We start from the raw sequence: 24,708 nt of genomic DNA on the forward strand, positions 1-24,708 counted from the left end.
CATTCTACAGACTGGGGGATCATAGAGATGGGGGATCACATTCTACAGACTGGGGATCATAGAGATGGGGGATCACATTCTACAGACTGGGGATCATAGAGATGGGGGATCACATTCTACAGACTGGGGATCATAGAGATGGGGGATCACATTCTACAGACTGGGGGATCATAGAGATGGGGGATCACATTCTACAGACTGGGGATCATAGAGATGGGGGATGACATTCTACAGACTGGGGGATCATAGAGATGGGGGATCACATTCTACAGAGTGGGGGATCATAGAGATGGGGGATCACATTCTACAGACTGGGGGATCATAGAGATGGGGGATCACATTCTACAGACTGGGGGATCATAGAGATGGGGGATCACATTCTACAGACTGGGGATCATAGAGATGGGGGATGACATTCTACAGACTGGGGGATCATAGAGATGGGGGATGACATTCTACAGACTGGGGGATCATAGAGATGGGGGATCACATTCTACAGACTGGGGGATCATAGAGATGGGGGATCACATTCTACAGACTGGGGATCATAGAGATGAGGGATTACATTCTACAGACTGGGGGGGATCATAGAGATGGGGGATCACATTCTACAGACTGGGGGATCATATAGATGGGGGATGACATTCTACAGACTGGGGATCATAGAGATGAGGGATTACATTCTACAGACTGGGGGGGGGGGTCACAGAGATGAGGGATTACATTCTACAGACTGGGGGGGATCATAGAGATGGGGGATCACATTCTACAGACTGGGGGATCATAGAGATGGGGGATGACATTCTACAGACTGGGGATCATAGAGATGAGGGATTACATTCTACAGACTGGGGGGGATCATAGAGATGGGGATCACATTCTACAGACTGGGGATCATAGAGATGGGGGATCACATTCTACAGACTGGGGATCATAGAGATGGGGGATCACATTCTACAGACTGGGGATCATAGAGATGGGGGATCACATTCTACAGACAGGGGGATCACATTCTACATACTGGGGGATCATAGAGATGGGGGATCACATTCTACAGACTGGGGGATCATAGAGATGGGGGATGACATTCTACAGACTGGGGATCATAGAGATGAGGGATTACATTCTACAGACTGGGGGGGATCATAGAGATGGGGGATCACATTCTACAGACTGGGGATCATAGAGATGGGGGATGACATTCTACAGACTGGGGGATCATAGAGATGGGGGATCACATTCTACAGACTGGGGGATCATAAAGATGGGGGATCACATTCTACAGACTGGGGATCATAGAGATGAGGGATTACATTCTACAGACTGGGGGGATCATAGAGATGGGGGATCACATTCTACAGACTGGGGATCATAGAGATGGGGGATCACAATCTACAGACTGGGGGATCACATTCTACAGACTGTGGATCATAGAGATGGGGGATCACATTCTACAGACTGGGGATCATAGAGATGGGGGATCACATTCTACAGACTGGGGGATCATAGAGATGGGGGATCACATTCTACAGACTGGGGGATCATAGAGATGGGGGGATCACATTCTACAGACTGGGGGATCACATTCTACAGATTGGGGGATCATATTCTACAGACTGGGAGATCATAGAGATGGGGGATCACATTCTACAGACTGGGGATCATAGAGATGGGGGATCACATTCTACAGACTGGGGATCATAGAGATGGGGGATCACATTCTACAGACTGGGGGATCATAGAGATGGGGGATCACATTCTACAGACTGGGGATCATAGAGATGGGGGATGACATTCTACAGACTGGGGGATCATAGAGATGGGGGATCACATTCTACAGAGTGGGGGATCATAGAGATGGGGGATCACATTCTACAGACTGGGGGATCATAGAGATGGGGGATCACATTCTACAGACTGGGGGATCATAGAGATGGGGGATCACATTCTACAGACTGGGGATCATAGAGATGGGGGATGACATTCTACAGACTGGGGGATCATAGAGATGGGGGATGACATTCTACAGACTGGGGGATCATAGAGATGGGGGATCACATTCTACAGACTGGGGGATCATAGAGATGGGGGATCACATTCTACAGACTGGGGATCATAGAGATGAGGGATTACATTCTACAGACTGGGGGGGATCATAGAGATGGGGGATCACATTCTACAGACTGGGGGATCATATAGATGGGGGATGACATTCTACAGACTGGGGATCATAGAGATGAGGGATTACATTCTACAGACTGGGGGGGGGGGGGGATCACAGAGATGAGGGATTACGTTCTACAGACTGGGGGGGATCATAGAGATGGGGGATCACATTCTACAGACTGGGGGATCATAGAGATGGGGGATGACATTCTACAGACTGGGGATCATAGAGATGAGGGATTACATTCTACAGACTGGGGGGGATCATAGAGATGGGGATCACATTCTACAGACTGGGGATCATAGAGATGGGGATCACATTCTACAGACTGGGGATCATAGAGATGGGGGATCACATTCTACAGACTGGGGATCATAGAGATGGGGGATCACATTCTACAGACAGGGGGATCACATTCTACATACTGGGGGATCAGAGATGGGGGATCACATTCTACAGACTGGGGGATCATAGAGATGGGGGATGACATTCTACAGACTGGGGATCATAGAGATGAGGGATTACATTCTACAGACTGGGGGGGATCATAGAGATGGGGGATCACATTCTACAGACTGGGGATCATAGAGATGGGGGATGACATTCTACAGACTGGGGGATCATAGAGATGGGGGATCACATTCTACAGACTGGGGGATCATAGAGATGGGGGATCACATTCTACAGACTGGGGATCATAGAGATGAGGAATTACATTCTACAGACTGGGGGGATCATAGAGATGGGGGATCACATTCTACAGACTGGGGATCATAGAGATGGGGGATCACAATCTACAGACTGGGGGATCATAGAGATGGGGGATCACATTCTACAGACTGTGGATCATAGAGATGGGGGATCACATTCTACAGACTGGGGATCATAGAGATGGGGGATCACATTCTACAGACTGGGGGATCATAGAGATGGGGGATCACATTCTACAGACTGGGGGATCATAGAGATGGGGGGATCACATTCTACAGACTGGGGGATCACATTCTACAGATTGGGGGATCATATTCTACAGACTGGGAGATCATAGAGATGGGGGATCACATTCTACAGACTGGGGGGATCATAGAGATGGGGGATCACATTCTACAGACTGGGGGATCATAGAGATGGAGGATCACATTCTACAGACTGGGGGATCATAGAGATGGGGGATCACATTCTACAGACTGGGGATCATAGATATGGGGGATCACATTCTACAGACTGGGGGATCATAGAGATGGGGGATCACATTCTACAGACTGGGGGTCATAGAGATGGGGGATCACATTCTACAGACTGGGGGATCATAGAGATGGGGGATCACAATCTACAGACTGGGGGATCATAGAGATGGGGGAATCACATTCTACAGACTGGGGGATCATAGAGATGGGGGATCACAATCTACAGACTGGGGGATCATAGAGATGGGGGATCACATTCTACAGACTGGGGATCACATTCTACAGACTGGGGGATCATAAAGATGGGGGATCACATTCTACAGACTGGGGGATCATAGAGATGGGGGATCACATTCTACAGACTGAGGGATCACATTCTACAGACTGGGGGTCATAGAGATGGGGTATCGCATTCTACAGACTGGGGGTCATAGAGATGGGGTATCGCATTCTACAGACTGAGGTATCATAGAGATGGGGGATCACATTCTACAGACTGGGGGATCATAGAGATGGGGGATCACGTTCTACAGACTGAGGGATCACATTCTACAGACTGAGGGATCATAGAGATGGGGGATCACATTCTACAAACTGGGGATCAGAGAGATGGGGGATCACATTCTACAGACTGGGGGATCATAAAGATGGGGGATCACATTCTACAGACTGAGGGATCATAGAGATGGGGGATCACATTCTACAGACTGGGGGATCATAGAGATGGGGGATCACATTCTACAGACTGGGGGATCATAGAGATGGGGGATCACATTCTACAGACTGGGGGATCATAGAGATGGGGGATCACATTCTACAGACTGGGGGATCATAGAGATGGGGGATCACATTCTACAGACTGGGGGATCATAGAGATGGGGGATCACATTCTACAGACTGGGGATCATAGAGATGGGGGATCACATTCTACAGACTGGGGATCATAGAGATGGGGGATCACATTCTACAGACTGGGGATCATAGAGATGGGGGATCACATTCTACAGACTGGGGGATCATAGGAAAGATGGGGAGATCACATTCTGAAGGTAAAGATATAGAGAAGGAGATCACACATGTCACATAGTGAGGTACCCACCCTTCAGCCTGAAGACTGACCTACCTGGCAGGAGGAGTATGTACAGAGGAGCAGTGATGCCTCTGGTGGTGAGGTCCACTGCTCCCACCAGTGGCATACTTAGGGGGGCTGTGGTCTGTACCGGATACCAGCACTCTGGGGGTTTCTGGCCACCCAACAATTTTTTTTGTACCTTTCAGCTATGAAGCAGACTGAAGTGACATTATAGTCTAGTATCCCAGCTACAGAAGACGATCAGGGGGCGCCCACATAAGATGGCGGGGGGGGGGGGGTGCAGTTTGACATCCTCACCCCGGGCGCTGGGTGACCTTGTCCTGACACTACTTGGGGTAATGGTTTATTAGTGCGGTGGATGTTTTATTTGATTCTCTGACATAAGAACAGTTGAAAGGGGACACACTCTCCCGGGCCATACATGCTCAACCAATAAAAGCATGCATGTTTTCTGTAGCCAGTGTTGGTTCGGTGTCTCATCTGACTATTATCTAAAATCTATGGCCAGCTTTCATTTTTATTTCCTAACCTGCAAAAGAAAATTCAACATTCTCATCCACTGGTAGAGGCAACACAAGTCATTTCCTTGCTCCAAGTTTGTACTACAGCCAGAGGGGACCTGGCGGTAATTGGAACCAGTTAGGGAGCCTTGCCATTCTCAAAGCTTCATTTTCTAATAGGTGCTGCAAGCCCAACAGTTTAATCTTTGCTTTTCCTCTTTTTTTTTTTAAATATCCAGTGTAAAGACAGGAAGAACTGGATTGTCACATAGAAAACCATCATTATTAATACATCTGAAAGAAGAGAATGCGAGATGACAGCCAAGGAGCAAGGATGGAGGCTTGGGGGAGGAAAAAACAGCGCTTAGCAAAGACATGAATAGAGATAGAAAAGGGTTACATTGGAGGCTGAGAAATCCAGACCAAGTTACTGGAGCAGAACTAAGACCCCTTTACGTGTTCTCTACACCTCGTCAAATCCTGTACACTATATTACCAAAAGTATTGGGACGCCTGCCTTTATACACACACACACGAACTTTAATGGCATCCCAGTCTTAGTCCGTAGCGTTCAATATTGAGTTGGTCCGCCCTTTGCAGCTATAACAGCTAAGGTGTTCTATCAGGTTGAGGCCAGTCAAGTTCCTCCACCCCAAACTCGCTCATCCATGTCTTTATGGACCTTGCTTTGTGCACTGGTCCAAATCATTTGGTGGAGGGGGGGTTATGGTGTGGGGTTGTTTTTCAGGGGTTGGGCTTGGCCCCTTAGTTCCAGTGAAGGGAACTCATAAGGCATCAGCATACCAAGACATTTTGGACAATTTCATGCTCCCAACTTTGTGGGAACAGCTTGGGGATGGCCCCTTCCTGTTCCAACATGACTGTGCACCAGTGCACAAAGCAAAGTCCATACACTATTGAACGCTACGGACTAAGACTGGGATGCCATTAAAGTTCATGTGTGTGTGTAAAGCCAGGCCTTCTCATCCAACATCAATGCCTGACCTCACAAATGCGCTTCTGGAAGAATGGTCAAACATTCCCATAGACACACTCCTAAACCTTGTGGACAGCCTTCCCAGAAGACTTGAAGCTGTTATAGCTGCAAAGGGTGGGCCAGACTAGCCCTACAGACTAAGACTGGGATGCCATTAAAGTTGATGTGCGTGTAAAGGCAGGTATCCCAATACTTTTGGTAATAAAGTGTATATAATTTGAGGAGGTGTAGAGAACACGTAAAGGGGTCTTAGTTCTGCTCCAGTAATTTGGTCCGGACTGTCCCAGCCTCCAATGTAATCCTTTTTCATCATTTATCCATGTCTTTGCTAGTATATAGTGTATGCAGTAACTAGGACCAGTCAGAGTACAACATTCTGTATACTACTGGATAATGGACAAGGCCTCATTTATGGAGTTGTCCAAGGCATGGGTTGTCACAGTCTTTATTAGCCAGAGAAGGGATCGTGATTTAATCTGTACGCTGCTTGTCTGTAATCTACAAGAAAGTATATAGGGTTTTCATGGTTGGGACCCTCTAAGCCTGTTCTCTCATAGGTAATGTGTGAACGAGTAGATGGATCCAGTAACGCTGTATTTCATATAGCAAATTTTATTAACTACAGAAGAGTGATAATAAAACAAAACAAAACAAAAAATCTAACGCATTTCAGTGTGAGCCTTAGTAAAAGCATGTCATGTCATAGCTACTGTCCAAAAAGGGGTAATTTGGGGCGTATTTGTACTGTCCTGGCTTGTTAGTGTCTCAAGTAATGAGATAGGCCATCAGTACATCAGGTGTGATTGATTGTCAATGATTGGCTTCATAGCTTGTAGACTCTATAACAGTGATGGTGAACCTTGGCACCCCAGATGTTTGGAACTACATTTCCCATGATGCTCAACTACACTGCAGTGTAGTTGAGCATCATGGGAAATGTAGTTCCAAAACATCTGGGGTGCCAAGGTTTGCCATCACTGCTCTATAACCTTTGCAAAGACCAAATAATATACACTGATTTGGGTTATTTTCACCAAAGATAGTTTACAGTGCCTTAAAAAAGCCCCCTGAAATTTTCCACAATTTGTCATGTTACAACCAAAAACATAAATGTATTTTATTGGGATTTTATGTGATAGACCAACACAAAGTGGTACATAATTGTGAAGTGGAAGGAAAACGATAAATGGTTTTCAATATTTTTTACAAATAAATATCTGAAAAGTGTGGCGTGCATTTATATTCAGCCCCCCTTTACTCTGATACCCCTAACTAAAATCTAGTGGAACCAATTGCCTTCAGAAGTCACATAATTAGTAAATAGAGTCCACCTGTGTGAAATTTAATCTCAGTATAAATACAGCTGTTCTGTGAAGCCCTTTGAGGTTTGTTAGAGAATCTTAGACCCCTTTCACAATGATGCTCTTTACAGGCGCTACAGCGCTAAAAATAGAGTCTGTAAAGCGCCTCTCCTGTCTCTCCAGTGTGAAAGCCCGAGGGCTTTTACACTGGAGCGGTGCGCTGGCAGGATGCTAAAAAAGTCTTGCAAGCAGCATCTTTGGAACGGTGTCTCTTTGTGGCACTTTGCGGGTCGTTTTAACCCTTTTTCAGCCACTAGCGGGGGTTAAAACCTCCCCGCTAGCGGCTGAAAACCCCCGCAAAAACTACGTTAAAGCAGCGCTAAAAATAGCAGCGCTTTACCGCCAAGGGCCCCGACTCCCCAGTGTGAAAGAGGTCTTAGTGAACAAACAACATCATGAAGGCCAAGGAACACACCAGACAGGTCAGGGATAAAGTTGTGGAGAAGTTTAAAGCAGGGTTAGGTTACAAAAAAATATCCCAAGCTTTGAACATCTCACAGAGCACTGTTTATTCCATCATCATCTGAAAATGGGAAGAGTATGGCACAACTGTAAGAAAAGATAAAGAAAAATTGAACACTTCACTGCGTGATCAGTAAATAAATATAACCCACATACAAAATCCCATATAAAAATCAAATTCCTGTGCAATAAGAATGCAGCTAAAAAACGTGACCACATGTGTTAAAACTAATAAATAGTGTCACAGAATACATTGGTAAATTGAATATAAATAGTGTTAAACCAAATAGTTGGCCATAAATAAGTACTAATTGGGTAAAAAAATAGTGTTAAACCAAATGGTTGGCCATAAATACTAATTATATAGAGAAATAAATAGCCAAACTGATAATATACACAATAAATATGTGAAAGGACCAGACAGCCAAAAAAAGAAAAATAAATGTAGTCCCAGTGTTAAAAGTTCTGAAATAGCTTTAAGATTGCTTAATTGGAGTAATCGCTTGTTAATCCTGAACGATGGTGTCATTCAGCTCCAACCTCATGAGATATGGTTTTCATCATGGTTTGGTAATCATATGTAAAGCAAATAAAAAAGAAGAAATTTCATTGCGCAATGCTCTACAAGTATGGTACACCAGCAAATATGCTATGAGATCCACTCACGTGCACCCCATATTAAAACAGGCATATGCAGATGTGAATAGCAGTCAGCCGCCAAGGACGAGAGCAGACTCGCTGCAGTACACAGCCAACACTGACAGACTGCACAGTGCGTCCTAGGCTCCTCCTACACATTGCGTCACCGTGACGTGACTTTCTCAAGGAACAACTGTAAACCTACCAAGACACGGCCGTCCACCTAAACTGACAGGCCGGGCAAGGAGAGCATTAATCAAAGAAGCAGCCAACTCTGCAGGAGCTGCTGAGATCCACAGCTGAGGGGCAAAAATCTGTTTTTCTATTAGTCATGTACTCTACATATCTGGCCTTTATGGAAAAGTGGCAAGAGTCTGCAGTTTGTGAGAAGCCATGTGGGGGACACAGCAAACATGTGGAAGAAGGTGCTCTGGTCAGATGAGGCCAAAATGGAACTTTTTGGCCTAAAAGCAAAACGCTATGTGTGGTGGAAAACTAACACTGCACATCACCCTAAACACACCATCCCCACTGTGAAACATGGTGGTGACAGCATCATGTTGTGGGGATACTTTTCTTCAGCAGGGACAGGGAAGCTGGTCAAAGTTGATGGAAAGTTGAATGGAGCCAAATACAGTACAATCTTAGAAGAAAACCTGTTAGAGTCTGCAAAAGACTTGAGACTGGGGCGGAGGTTCACCTTCCAGTAGGACAATGACCCTAAACATACAGCCAGACCTACAATGGAATGGTTGAGATCAAAGCACATTCATGTGTTAGAATGGCCCAGTCAAAGTCCAGACCCAAACCCAATTGAGAATCTGTGGCAAGACTTGAAAACTGCTGTTCACAGACTCTCACCATCCAATCTGCTTGAGCTATTTTGTAAAGAAGAATGGGCAAAAATGTCACTCTCTAGATGTGCAAGGCTGGTAGAGACATCCCCAAAAAGACTTGCAGCTGTAATTGCAGTGAAAGGTGGTTCTACAAAGTATTGACTCAGGGGGGCTGAATACAAATGCACACCACACTTTTCAGATATTTATTTGTAAAAAAAATTGAAAACCATTTATCATTTTCCTTCCACTTCACAATGATGTGCCACTTTGCATTGGTCTATCACATAAAATCCCAATAAAATACATTTACGTTTTTGGTTGTAACATGACAAAATGTGTATGAATTCTTTTTCAAGGCACTGTAACTTTGTGCTAAAATGTATGAAGAAAAATTACTAATTTGCAAAATTTTATAACAGAAATAAAGAAAAATGCATTTTGTTTACCAAATTTTAATTCTTTTTTTATTTATATGAACATGAATATGTGCACTTTTAACTAATTACTGCAGGCGATATTTTATGGGTTAATAGCGAGCGCTTGCCTTCTCGCCTGCTGGGGGTGGAGTATCGGCTGAAACTGATTGCTCGCCCCATAGTTAAATACTGGGACGCTGTGCTGTAGGGCCACGCCCTTTGAAAAAGTCGTGATGACGAAACGCGGCGTTAGGGCGTGACCTTACAGTGATCGGATACTACGTCACGACGTTGTGCATTCCAAAGTCCTAGCATACCAACCAGGAAGGAGGAAGTGCTGGATGTAGAGACATACTGTCCACACCGGACTATACTCCTTCCCTTCTGTGGAAAACCTAGGGCAAGTGGATGATAATAGCTCTTTAGCAAAAGATCTTGAGCTACTTAACCACAGTTGGATTGTCACTTCGATTTTTTTAACTTTAGTGTGCGAATACATTTTTAAAAACGGAATTAGACTATGTGAAGTCTCTTTTATATACATGAGGATTCCGGAGATGAGGCTGAACTACCCCATTAGGACATCCGGATCTACAATCCACAGGATACTGATTTGGGCCTGTTAACCTCTGGGTTCTGGTGAGCAGGGCCGGACTTACAATTGGGCTTGACTGGGCTCAAGCCCATGGGCCCCGTCCAATAGGGGGCCCCGCGGGCAGGGCCGGATCCACGGCAAACCCCCACCCACTAGCCAGCCCGTTTTGTCGGTACCGCTGCTTATTTCACGGCGACCGATCAGGCTTGTGTTTACTTCCACTTCCTGATAGCGGTGGAACGCACCATAGGGTGGACATGATGTCATCAGCCAGAAATGATGGCCGCGTTGCCTCCCATGTCTTGCATAATTTCCGGCTGGTTACATCACATCCGCCCTATGGTGCATTCCACCGCTATCAGGAAGTGGGAGTAAACAAGCCCGATCAGTCGCCGCAAAATAAGCAGCGGTGCCGGCGAAGCGGGCTTGCTAGCGGGCGGGAGTTTGCCGCCCCCCTGAATGTTAGAAATCATGGGGCCCCCTTACATCCTACCTGACGGGGCCCCCTTCGACCCGGTGGCAAGTGACACCCTGCATCAGCTGACAAGTGACACCCTGCATCCGCTGACAAGTGACACCCCGCATCCGCTGACAAGTGACGTGACAAGTGATACCCTGCATCCGCTGACAAGTGACACCCTGCATCCGCTGACAAGTGACACCCTGCATCCGCTGACAAGTGACGTGACAAATGACACCCTGCATCCGCTGACAAGTGACACCTTGCATCCGCTTACAAGTGACGTGACAAGTGACACCCTGCATCCGCTGACAAGTGACGTGGCAAGTGACACCCTGCATCCACTGACAAGTGACACCCTGCATCCGATGACAAGTGACACCCTGTATCCGCTGACCAGTGATACCCTGCATCCGCTGACAAGTGACACCCCGCATCCGCTGACAAGTGACACCCTGCATCCGCTGACAAGTGACACCCTGCATCCGCTTACAAGTGACGTGACAAGTGACACCCTGCATCCGCTTACAAGTGACGTGACAAGTGACACCCTGTATCCGCTGACAAGTGACACCCTGCATCTGCTGACAAGTGACACCCCGCATCCGCTGACAAGTGACACCCTGCATCCGCTGACAAGTGACACCCTGCATCCGCTGACAAGTGACACCCTGCATCCGCTCACAAGTGACGTGACAAGTGACACCCTGCATCCGCTGACAAGTGACGTGGCAAGTGACACCCTGCATCCGCTGACAAGTGACACCCTGCATCCGCTGACAAGTGACACCCTGCATCGCTGACAAGTGACGTGACAAGTGACACCCTGCATCCGCTGACAAGTGACACCCTGCATCGCTGACAAGTGACGTGACAAGTGGCACCCTGCATCCGCTGACAAGTGACACCCTGCATCCGCTGACAAGTGACACCCTGCATCGCTGACAAGTGACACCCTGCATCCGCTGACAAGTGACACCCTGCATCTGCTGACAAGTGACACCCTGCATCGCTGACAAGTGACACCCTGCATCGCTGACAAGTGACACCCTGCATCGCTGACAAGTGACGTGACAAGTGACACCCTGCATCCACTGACAAGTGACACCCTGCATCCGCTGACAAGTGACGTGACAATCCGCAATGTGTGGCAAGTGACAATCCGCATCTGAAGGCAGGTGACGTTGGCAAGTGACACGCTCAGGCTCCGACTGATTCTGCTTATGGTGAGTTGAACTATTTTATTTTATATAACAATGTAATAATAGAAATTTTGCACTTCAATAATTTTTTTGCGATACGGCACTGCGTCGATTTAACTGACAATTGCGCAGTTGTGTGATGCTGTACCCAAACACTCGGCTACTCTCGGCTCCGCTCGGGACTGCGAGAGGACCCGAGAGCCGCAGAGAGGACCCGAGAGCCGCCGAGATACAGAGGACTCTGTATCTCGGCGGCGCCTTTTTTAAACTTCAAGACTGCAATGACAAGGCTGCAAATGACACTGGACAAGGCTGCAGATGGACGCTGTGCAAGGCTGCATTATGGGCATTTAAATGTAAGTTTTTTCCTTAAACTTCCCTCCTAAAAGTGTTTTTCCTTAAAACTCCCTCCTAAATTTGGAGTGCGTGTTATACTCCGGCGTGTGTTATACGCCGATAAATACGGTAATGTATAGAAGGTAGGGCCCGAAAGTGACTCAAGCCCAGGGGCCCCCACCACCCTAAGTCCTGCCCTGCTGGTGAGTGTGAACCCCTTGCAGGTGTGTGGAACACGCGGTGGTGAAGTGTTTGGTAAGCGGTGCACTCATCAATATACTACCAGTTACACCCTCCATATCCATTACAGACTCTTTATTTATTTCAGTTTTGTAATTTTGAGTCATTGCAAACTAATCTATCAGATTTTTAATTGCTGCCTGATAGAAGCGCCGCTTTGATGTTTTAATTTTATCTCTTTTGAGGTTGTAATTCTGACATCTTTTCTGCTTTTTTTATTTATAGGGCAAAAAAAATAGTAATTAAATACCACCAAATGAAAGCTACCCTGTTTCCCCGAAAATAAGACCTAGCGTGATTGTCGGTGATGAGTGCAATATAAGCCCTACCACCCCAAATAAGCCCTACCCTGTTTCCCCGAAAATAAGCCCTACCCTGAAAATAAGACCTACAAGGACTTTAACTAGGGCTTATTTGGGGAGTAGGGCTTATATTGCAGCCATCACCGACAATCACACAAGGTCTTATTTTCGGGGAAACAGGGTATATTTGTGTGAAAAAAAGGACAAAAATGTCATATGGGTATAGTGTTGCATGACTGAGTAATTGTCATTGTCAAAATGTGAGAGCGCTGAAAGCTGAAAATTGGCCTGGTTAAGAAGAGGGTATAAGTGCCCAGTGGGCAAGTGGTTAAAGTCTGCACTGAATAAAATAAGGACGATATAGAGGTCAGGTCTGTATTGGCATGGCAGCTATTTACATTTGAATGTCAACCTGACCAAAATCCTGCTCTGGGTGTACAGCACCTGGTGATCGTATCAGGATCAAAAAACTAAACATGTTGCCATCCCTGTAAAGGCATATGTATTCAACACAGTTTCTTCTTAAAGTGTTACTAAACCCAGGACTCTGCATTCATTATATCTAGTCTCCCACAGTACACAGAACATGGAAATGCAATAATTTTAGTAAATATAAACTGTTAAATACTTTATCTCATCAGCAGTATATAGCAGTCTTCTGACTATCGGTGTCTGGTTAAAGCTTGTAGGAGGATTTTTCATTCTCCTCTGACTGTCCTATGAGGCTGCAAGACCCCTGAGCCTCTGCCTGGACAGTGCTGATTGGCCCTGTGCTGATCACATGCACCCTCCCAAGAAAAAAAAAAAAAAACTCTCCAGCAATAAACACAAAACTGAGCATGTGCTGCCTAACTCAAAAGGCTCTGTCTTATCAGGAGATGGATTGGGGACAGTGGAAGGAGGGAAGGATCAGAGAAGACAGGATCAAACAGCCTTTTTACTCAATGCAGAGGATTAACCCTTTAGGTTCCACAGTGGGTATAACCAGCATGCTTTACTGCATATACAGACTGGTTTTACTGTTGTGGGTTTGGTAACACTTTAAGTGTACTTTAAAGTATCACTAAACTCACATCATAAAAAAATCTATCAATAAATGGTGTATTACATGATGTTCATACTCGCTCAGTCACTATGGGATTAGTTTTCTGTATTCTGCAAAAAACCTGGTTGATCCTGCTGTTCACTATCTCCACCTTCTGTCCATGTCCCCAATTCAGCTAGGGATTTTGCAGCTGTGGTGGCAGCTCTGCACATGCTCAGTTTTCAGCGAGTTTCTATGCTGAGCATTTCCTTCCTATCACATCTGAGCAGCCCATGTGACTATAGAGTCACATATGTGGGCGTATACACAGTGGTAAATGACAGCCCGTTCCTTCCCTCTTCCTCCATGCCCACTAACCAGCTAATCACAAGGGGGGTGGGATATTACATGTAGATTAATGGAGGCTTCACCTCCCTTTTATTCTAGGACACAGGCTGACTGGCAGAAATCCACCCACACCATGTTTTTCCACAAAATAATAAAGATTTTATTTCAAATATATATTTGTATGACTATGAAAAACACTTTATTGATATTGTTAATTTATTTTTACTCTGTATTCCAAAAGCTGTTTTTTTTATTTATTTTTTTGAACATGTGACCAGAAGCAGAGGACTAGAAACTTGTTCTGCTTATGTTTGCCTGCAGACAGGCTGGGAAAGACCTGGGTCATGTGACAGCTGTATATTGATTAGGTAAAAGGTACTTTTTAGCTACAATAATTATAGTGCCCAGAGAAAGGGTCCAAAAGCCAGGCCTTGTCACCCCAACAACTCTGTAACAATATATAAAGAAATATAACCAGAGAGATGATTAACCCCTGAGAGGAGAGAGGGGAAGGGGAAGGGAGGATGAGCCCCCCTACTGTGTTTACCATATCACGCCTTTCATATCTTTTATTCCTCATTTCATCTTTACATATTTTTTATGTATTTTTTTGTTAACCTTGTGATCCCCAGGGTATATCCTGACCCTATATTATATATGTTGCACTACTTTACTAGAGTTTAATGGCCTTTGCCCATGATCTGTGCCCCCATACCTACCTGTAGGCAGGGGCGTATCTGCTGTGAGGCAAACAAGGCATTTGCCTTGGGCGGCATTTTTTAGGGGGGCGTTGCCACCCCCAGGCTCACCCTTCCTGCCAATTCACCCAGGTGCACTGATCCCTGAAAACCCAATGCCCTGCAGATGTCGGTTTTCCTCCTCTGCCCTCCCGTCGATTTTGGGAGCTGCAGGGCATCCATAGATGGATCGGTTTGTCCACCTAGATCCCCCCTCTGCACCTCTGACCCTCCCTTTAGCCCTTCTCCCCCTCCCTGATTGCCAGGCGCCCCTTCAAACTGGAAATGTGGATGGATGGGGGGTGAGGGGGGGCTGCTCCATGCAGCTGCTTGTCGGCTCTCCCACCCTCCTCCCACCGGCTGCAGCCATTGTTAGCGCGGGAGATCTGGATGGATGGAGGGGGGAGGGGCTGGTAAACATGTGTTTACCAGCCCCTTTCCTGAAAGAATACAGACAGCAATCACAGTACTGATCGCTTTTGTATTTATTAATTGCTGACACATAGTGAACTGTGTTTACTATTTGTCAGTTTGTGAATGAAATATAGTAATCACTGTTTACTATATTTCATTTTATGAATGAATAGGAGTCTCTATACAGACTCCTATTCATTCATCCACAGTGCAGCTCAGGCTGCAGAGAAATGGACTGTCTTCATTCCCTTTTTCTGCCTCAAAAAAGAGACATTAGAGGTCTGTGTAGACCCCTGATATCTCTCCAAAGCCCCCCCCCCCCCCAAAAAAAAATTAATTTAAAAAATGAATAAATAATACCTGTACCTCTACAAAAAAAAATAAACAAAGTTGTAATTTTTTTTTAAATAAAACCAAAAACATAGTAAGAGTCCTTTCACTCAGGTTCTGTAAAGCAGATCCGCCTGCTCAGCGGGGGATCTGTCTGCTATGCGGACACGGACACAGCTTACCCTTCTCTATGGGATGGTGGGATGGAAACAGACCACCAGTCCCTTTACATTAGACTGCCAACCAATCCAATCTGCCAGATAGATGGGGAATAGATCCCCCATCCGTCTGTTTTTGGCAGGATCGGATGGTGGTGGGTGTCGACAAACAGGAAGGGGTGGGACAAATTAAAATGGGGGGGTGGGCGTCTGAATTTAGTCTTGCCTAGGGCAGCACAAAACCAAGATACACCACTGCCCGTAGGACCTATACAGCTCCTAACCAACCTCTGCAGTTCCCCGCATACCTTGTTTTATTGGCACAGAATATCCAATCTTTTGTAAGTACATGCTCTGGTATTACATTGTGTGAACCTTTGATCTTGAATATTATCATATATACTTATACCTGTGTATGTGACCATTAGCACATTTTTTGCATCCTTATCCATTAGATATGATTAGCTCCCGAAGAAGCGCACGGATGCGCAAAACTAGTTGAGCCTAGATCGTATCAATATAGAATGGAACTAACCTACCCTGAGTTGGCTTCCTGACCCTCCATCTCTTGATATTCTTATCAGGACATTATAGGTTGCTTATTGTATAGATATAGTGCTATTTAACAGTTCCAGGGAGGTCTAGCATAACTTTATTGATTGGGGATATACTGGACCACTAACATGGCCAGTGGAACCTCCTGTTTTAGCTCAAATTTATTGGAATATACATTCTAACATTGTATATGTCTCAATATATGTTTTCTTTTGCTTTAATAAAAAAATGTGTACTACAAATCGTATAATTATGCCTAAAAAGTCAACAATTTCTTCATTCCACAATCTTTCTTGATAGATAAGGTTGATGTCTCAGAAATATTAGGCTTGTTAAAGAACATATGTGTATACAGTATAAGGCCAAGAGGTTGTGGATATCTGACCTTCACACAGTATTTGACCAAAAATATATGGGTTTTGCATATACTCCTCCAAATTATTGAGTTTCAATGGGGTTGGTTTACTAAAACTGGAGAATGTAAAATCTGGTGCAGCTATGCATGGTAGCCAATCAGCTTCTAACTTCAGCTTGTTCAATTAAGATTTGTAAAAAAAAAATGTAAAGCTGATTGGGTTCTGTGCAGAGCTGCCCCAGATTTTGCACTCTCCAGTTTTAATAAATCAAGCTCTATGTGTCCATTGACGGGTACTGTTAAGCCAGCCATGGATCCGAATTTGGCCAGTTCAGTGGGGACCAGCTGAATTTTGACCCATGTATGGGCACTAGTTGGCAGAGTATTGGCGGGTATATTGCCAGAGTATTGGCGGGTATATTGGCAGATTTTTTGGTGGGTATATTGGCAGGGTATGGCAGAGTATTGGCAGGGTATGGCAGAGTATTGGCAGAGTATTGTCAGGGCATTGCAGAGTATTGTCAGGGCATTGCAGAGTATTGTCAGGGCAATGCAGAGTATTGGCAGGGTATGGCAGAGTATTGGCAGGGTAATGGCAGAGCATTGCAGAGTATTGGCACTGCTGCCATCCGATCTCTCCCCTCCACTGTACAGATCAGTACACAGAGGGGAGAGAGGAACCAGTGTCATGACATGACGCCGGTTTGTTACAAGTGATCGCTCCGTCATTTGATGGAGCGATCACGTGCTAAACGCCCGCCGGGTGTACCAAGATGGCTGCCGCTCCGGAGCTAGGCCAAAGCCGCGGCCTTTCCTATGGCCGAGGCCACAGAGCACTCCGCGGATCGCGGGTGTCCCATACGGATCAACCTCCGCGGATCAGTTCACGGATCGATGACAATCCGTTGCACCCCTAATGGGCACAGTGGTTATAAACCAAACAGATATCCAGGCGCATGAACAATAGCCCAAGTGGTTGGAGGAGGTTAGGCCGAGGCCGCTGCTGTCCCAAACTCATAGACTGATGAGATAAAACCAAGCAGACCAACATAGGAAGAGAAGCGCTATTTCTTCAGTGTTGTCACATGAAAAGATATAATAAAATATTTACAAAAATGTGAGGAGTGTACTGTAATAGCAGATATAAATGCACTAACACATTGAAGCCAAACTACAGCTAATACTTTATAAGCAATTACAGCAGTTTTTTTTTTTCCTTTTTTTACATAAATAAACACAAGCTGATCATTGCAAGCACCCCTGTCAGTGGTAAATGGTTTGTATAAACTCTGTAACTGATACATTCTGCTGGAAAGCTTGTTCTTTTGAAAAACAACAGACTTACTGGTCAGATCAACAGGTGAAAATAGAAGAAAGAAAGTCTAAAAAAGAAAACTAATGCAGCCATCATATCTAAGAATTGGTAAGCTGCAATGTAATAAATGTTTAATACTACTTTAAAGCTGGCAAGTTTTTGCCAGTTCCTGATGAACCTACTGGAATTCAAGCCGTGGAAAGCTTTGATATCCTTTGATTTAAAAATAGAAGTCGGCAAGTGGAAAATTGTTGGCCAAACAGTGGCTGCATCCTATCAGATTCATTCACTGTTTACATATTCTGACATTCTGGGTGTGGGCTATCAGAATGCCACAGCCAGCAGAAGAGATTCTACACGGTTGAACATGCATGGGAAGATCAGATGGGAGTTTACCGAGGAAAACCTTACAGTATACGGCCAGTTTAAAAGACTGTAATCTCATGCACATTCTGTGTCTCTCCCTTATAATATAATGGAGTGTAAGCGCTTCATCCTTCTATGTTATTATCATGTTGAGTAGTACACTATATTTTCAAAAGTATTGGGACGCCCGCCTTTACACGCACATGAAATTTAATGGCATCCCAGTTTTAGTCCGTAGGGTTCAATGTTGAGTTGGCCCACCCTTTGTAGCTTTAACAGCGTCAACTCTTCTGGGAAGGTTGTCCACAAGGTTTAGGAGTGTGTCTATGGGAATGTTTGACCATTCTTCCAGAAGCGCATTTGTGAGGTCAGGCGCTGATGTTGGACGAGAAGGCCTGGCTCACAGTCTCCACTCTAATTCATCCCAAAGGTGTTCTGTCGGGTTGAGGTCAGGACTCTGTGCAGGCCAGTCAAGTTCCTCCACCCCAAACTGGCTAATCCATGTCTTTATGGACCTTGTTCATGCACTGGTGCGCAGTCATGTTGGATCAGGAAGGGGTCATCCCCAAACTGTTCCCACAAAGTTGGGAGCATGAAATTGTCCAAAATGTCTTGGTATGCTGACGCCTTAAGAGTTCCCTCCACTGGAACTAAGGAGCCAAGCCCAATCCCTGAAAAACAACCACACACTATAATCCCCCCTCCACCAAATGATTTGGACCAGTGCACAAAGCAAGGTCCATAAAGACATGGATGAGTGAGTTTGGGGAAGAGGAACTTGACTGGCCTCAACTTGATAGAACAGCTTTGGGATGAATTAGAGCAGAGACTGTGATCCAGGCCTTCTCATCCAACATCAGCGCCTGACCTCACAAATGGGCTTCTGAAGAATGGTCGAACATTCCCATAGACACACTCCTAAACCTTGTGGACAGCCTTCCCAGAAGAGTTGAAGCTGCTATACTTGCAAAGGGTGGGCCAACTCAACATTGAACCCTACGGACTAAGCCCACATTCACATCGGGCCGATTTGGCATGCGATTTGACATGCCAAACATGCCAAATAGGTGGCTATTGCCGTCATGGCTCCGACTTTGTGGCGGCGCACCGATTCCCAAAAGTAGTTCCTGTACTACTTTTGGCGACTTTGGGGGTGATTTGAAAAGACATCTGTGCATGAACCAACGCAGATGTCTGTCAAATCGCCCCCGAAGTCGGACTGCGTTGCCGGTTTGAAATTGTGCTGAGTTCAGCTGAACACGAGTTCAAACTTCCCCTCAGTGTGAAACTGTTCTAAGACTTGGATGTCATTAAAGTTCATGTGCATGTAAAGGCAGGCGTCCCAATACTTTTGACAATATGTTGTATATGGTTGTTTTCTACTGCTTCTCTGTGTGTATTTTGTTCTATATCCAATGTTGTAGCAACCTCCCTCCTGTTACTTTTCATGTTTTAACCACTTCAGTTCCGAAAGGTTTTACCCCCTTAATGACCAGGCCATTTTTTGCGATACGGCACTGCGTCGCTTTAACTGACAATTGCGCGGTTGTGCGAAGCTGTACCCAAACAAAATTGATTAACTTTTTTTCCCACAAATAGAGCTTTCTTTTGGTGGTATTTGATCACCTCTGCGGTTTTTGGGGTTTTTTTTGCGCTATAAACAAAAAAAAGACCCACAATTTCCACAAAAAAAAAAAGTAAAAAAACAAATTCATTCATCAGTTTAGGTCGATATGCATTCTGCTAAATATCTTTGGTATATAAAAAAAAAAAATCGCAATAAGCGTATATTGATGGGTTTGCGTAAAAGTTATCGCATCCACAAAATAGGGGAGATAGCTTTAATTTATTTATTTATTTATTTTTACTAGTAATGGCAGCGATCTGTGATATTTAGCGGGACTGCGACATTGCGGCGGACAGATCGGACACCTAACTGACATTTTTGACACTTTTTTTGGAAACCATTGACATTATTACAGTGATCAGTGCTAAGAAATATGCACTGTTATTGTACTAATGACACTGGCAGGGAAGGGGTTAACATCCGTGGCGATCAAGGGGTTAAATGTGTTCCCTGCAGGTGTTTTCTAACTGTGTGGGGGGGATGAGCTGCCTGGGGAAACACACAGATCCATCTTCCTGCATAGCAGAAAGGCAGGATCTGTGTGATCTCCCCTGTCAGAACGGAGATCTGCCTTGTTTACACAGGCAGATCTCCGTTCTGTCATTGCGGGGAATGATCGCGGGTGGCCGGCGAACATCGAGTCCGCTGGTCCCACTGATTGGCTCCCCGCTGGCTAATGGGAGCGCATACCTCCCAACTTTTTGAGATGGGAATGAGAGACACCTATCAGCAAAAGTATGTAGGCATAGGACACACCCCCTTGCCACGCCCCCTTAAAGGAGAATTGTACAAAAAACAAGATTGGTTAAACCCACAAGTGTTTTTTTTTTTTTTTACGACTACTATTCCTTTATATTGACTTTTGAAATTTACAGCAATTTGTAGCAATTTAGAAATCGGATGAATGGTTTAGCGCTGGAAAACACTTTTTGGTAGATAAAAAGTTCATTTTATATACATCTATATAGATCAGACCAAAATGAGGGACAAATGAGGAGGAATGAGGGACATTGCTCCAAATCAGGGACAGTCCCTCGAAATCCGGGACAGTTGGGAGCTATGGGAGCGCGCCCACAAAAGTGTGCTCCCGGGCCGACGTACAGCTACGGCGATTCACAGGAACAAGCCACCTTGCAGCAGTATAATGATGGCGGCTGGTCGGCAAGTGGTTAATCCGAACGAGTTAAAAGCTACAATCTAACTGGCTGCTGTGAGCGACGCATTCTCCCTTTGCTAAAAGCTGTCAGCAAGCCCCCCGGCTTTCCATAAATATCTGATTGTGTACAACAGACATGGGAACATGCTGAGATCTGACCATTGCATGCGGCTCTTGGCGGGTAGGACCTGCTGTGCGTTTTGGGAAAAACACCTGCTGATAAGGGAGAATCAGCTGTATGTACAGCGTGAGATTCCATGACGTCATTCCTCCAGAGGATTGCTACACAAATACAGTCTGTTAAAATACCTGCGCTGCTGGAGGAAAGCGTACCCAGCTCAGGCCTGTGCTAATGTGACAGCTGTGCCTGCTCTGATCATCCACTAATGTATATTGCATAGGTATCTCCGCACTGGATCCCATTAATGCACAAGTGCCAGGAATAGGCAGTGATAAATCCTAATAATAAAGTCATATCACTCCCGGGTAGAGGAGGGAGAAAAGAGTTCACAGGCCTGAAGCTTTATTGAACTGCCAAAGGATACACAGGTGGGGAAAAGGGGGGGGAGGGGGGAATCTTCAGACCTCCTCTTCCTCCTTAAAGTCCAACAGGTGATAGTCACTGAGCAGACTGTGGACCAGTCTGCGACAGTCCTCGATGGACATCCTCGCTGGTGGATTAGGCGCTTTCTGGCGCACCATACAGCATCCTTAAAGCAGCACATCACCCGCCAGGCACAACAATCCGCACGTTTCGATATATTACTTGTCTATGTAGTGTAAAAGCTGTGGGAGGAGTTAGGGAGCTAAATTTGGCTATAATAATAATAATAATTTATATATATATATATATATATATATATATGTGAAATAACAGTAAGTGGTCTTGCTATGCAAGAACACTTAACCACTTCACGACCGCTCACTGTATATATACGTCATTTTTTTAAAGATGGATATCTCGGTAACGGCAGCAGCTGCTGCCACAACCGAGATATCCATCTTTACAGCGAGCGGTTCTGTACACGATAATGGTGGTCTCAGCGGCGGGTTCGCCGCGAGATCACCGTTATCGGCGGCGGGAGAGGTGCCACCCCCCCTCCCGCCACTCTCCCGCACCCTCCGCCGCTTACCGGAGCCGTCGGTAGCGGCGGAGGAGATCGGGACCTGTCACCGCTGAGGTACTGAGACGAGTGAGGCCAAGATGGCCCCCACCCGTCTCTATACCATGTGACGGCCGGAGCGACGTCATTACGACGGCTCCGCCCACTTCTCTTAAAGGCACAATTTTTTTTGTGTCATTTTTTTTAAACGACTTTTTTTTTTTTTTTTTTTTTGCATTTTAGTCTAAATATGAGATCTGAGGACTTTTTGACCCCAGATTTCATATTTAAGAGGACCTGTCATGCTTTTTTCTATTACAAGGGATGTTTACATTCCTTGTAATAGGAATAAAAGTGATCCAAATTTTTTTTTTTTTAAAACAGTGAAAAAATAAATAAAATAAAGTAAAATAAATAATAAAAAAAAAAAAAAAAAAAAAATTTAAAGCGCCCTGTCCCGACGAGCTCGCGCACAGAAGCGAACGCATACGTGAGTAGCGCCCGCATATGAAAACGGTGGTCAAACCACACATGTGAGGTATCGCCGCGACCGGTATTGCGAGAGCAATAATTCTAGCCCTAGACCTCCTCTGTAACTCCAAACATGCAACCTGTAGAATTTTTTTTAAACGTCGCCTATGGAGATTTTTAAGGGCGCAATTTTTAAGCGTGACATGTTGGGTATCAATTTACTTGGCATAACATTATCTTTCACAATATAAAAAAAAATTGGGCTAACTTTACTGTTGTCTTATTTTTTTATTCAAAAAAGTGATTTTTTTCCAAACAAAAGTGCGCTTATAAGACCGCTGCGCAAATACGGTGCAAAAAAAAGTATTGCAATGACCGCCATTTTATTCTCTAGGGTGTTAGAAAAAAAACAATATATAATGTTTGGGGGTTCTAAGTAATTTTCTAGCAAAAAAACCTGTTTTAAACATGTAAACACCTAAAATCCAAAACGAGGCTGGTCTTTAAGTGGTTAATTATAACAAAAAAAAAAGATATGCCAAATCGTTTTCAGCGCACACAGCGGCTCGGGGACTTCAAAAAGTGGGTGGAACTCCGCTTTAACATATGGGGGAGAAGTGGGGGAAAAAAAAACTATTGGTTTGGTAGTGAAAGGGTTAAAAAAAAAAAGAAAATAATTTGGTTTGGCGATAAAAGAGTTTCAAAAAACAAAGTTAAAAATATCTTTGTTTTTCATAGAAAGGTTAAAAAATGAAAAAAATATGGTTTGGCAGTGAAATGGTTCATAAATTAAAGGAAAAACATTTGACTTGGCAGTTAAAGGGTTAAAAATTGGGTAAAATATGATGTGGCAGTATGATTCAACATGTGGGGGAGAAATGGGGAAAAAATGATTTGGCAGTGAAAGGGTTAATATGTGTGTAGGGGGAGGGGGGTTTACTTGGTTTGGCAGTTAAAGGGTTGAAATAAATGAACAAATATAGTTTGGTAGTGAAAGGGTTAAATCTCATTCACAACTAGAAAATGCATTTCCTGGGGAAAATGTGTGGGAATGCTGAATAGCTGAATTGCTAAAACGGCCCCCATCATATTGCCATCAAAACTGCCCCATCAAAATTGTCCCCATCAAAACTGCTCCATCATATTGCCACCATCAGAATTGCCCCATCAGAATTGCCCCATCAAAACTGCCCCATCATATTGCCACCATCAAAACTGCCCCATCAGAATTGCCCCATCAAAACTGCTCCATCATATTGCCACCATCAAAACTGCTCCATCAAAATTGTCCTCATCAAAACTGCCCCATCATATTGCCACCATCAAAACTGCCCCATCATATTGCCACCATCAAAACTGCCCCATCAAAACTGCCCCATCATATTCAGTACATGGTGTGTCTCTGTAATCAGAGCTGAGATGCTCCAGCCGCCTCAACCACAGCCCATCACTGTGTATAACCATGGCAACAAAAGCCGTTAAAGCAACAAAAGGCCAAGGCAACAAAAGCCGTTTCCTGAAATGACCTCTAAACTAACAGCTTTTTCACAAAAACTGTAAATGATATCAAACTGAAAAGATATAGCCAGATAGCTGAATATTTTGTGAACATTTTAAAGTTTGTTTGGCATCTGTAGGTGAAAGTATGAAGGAGCTGAACCTTTTGGGAGTGGAAGAAGATTTGAAGGATTTGAAGCATGCTCTCATTGACTTCAATGTTAAAAAAAAGTGTTAAAAAGCTTAATATTTTAAAAAGTATAAACAGTAGAAAAAATGGTTTTAATAGCTGAAAGTATGCAGAAGTTACGCAGAGCCAAAAAACGTACGGAGTAATACAATTGAAATGAATAAATAAATAAAAACGAATAACAATAGTGGGACTGCTGAAGCATTCCCACTAATAACATGTTCTTCCAGGAGCCATATATTCCTATTAGATCCGTATATGGATCC

The sequence above is a fragment of the Aquarana catesbeiana genome, linkage group LG06 (genome assembly GCF_042186555.1).
Source record: "Aquarana catesbeiana isolate 2022-GZ linkage group LG06, ASM4218655v1, whole genome shotgun sequence".
In the NCBI taxonomy this organism is placed as follows: domain Eukaryota; kingdom Metazoa; phylum Chordata; class Amphibia; order Anura; family Ranidae; genus Aquarana; species Aquarana catesbeiana.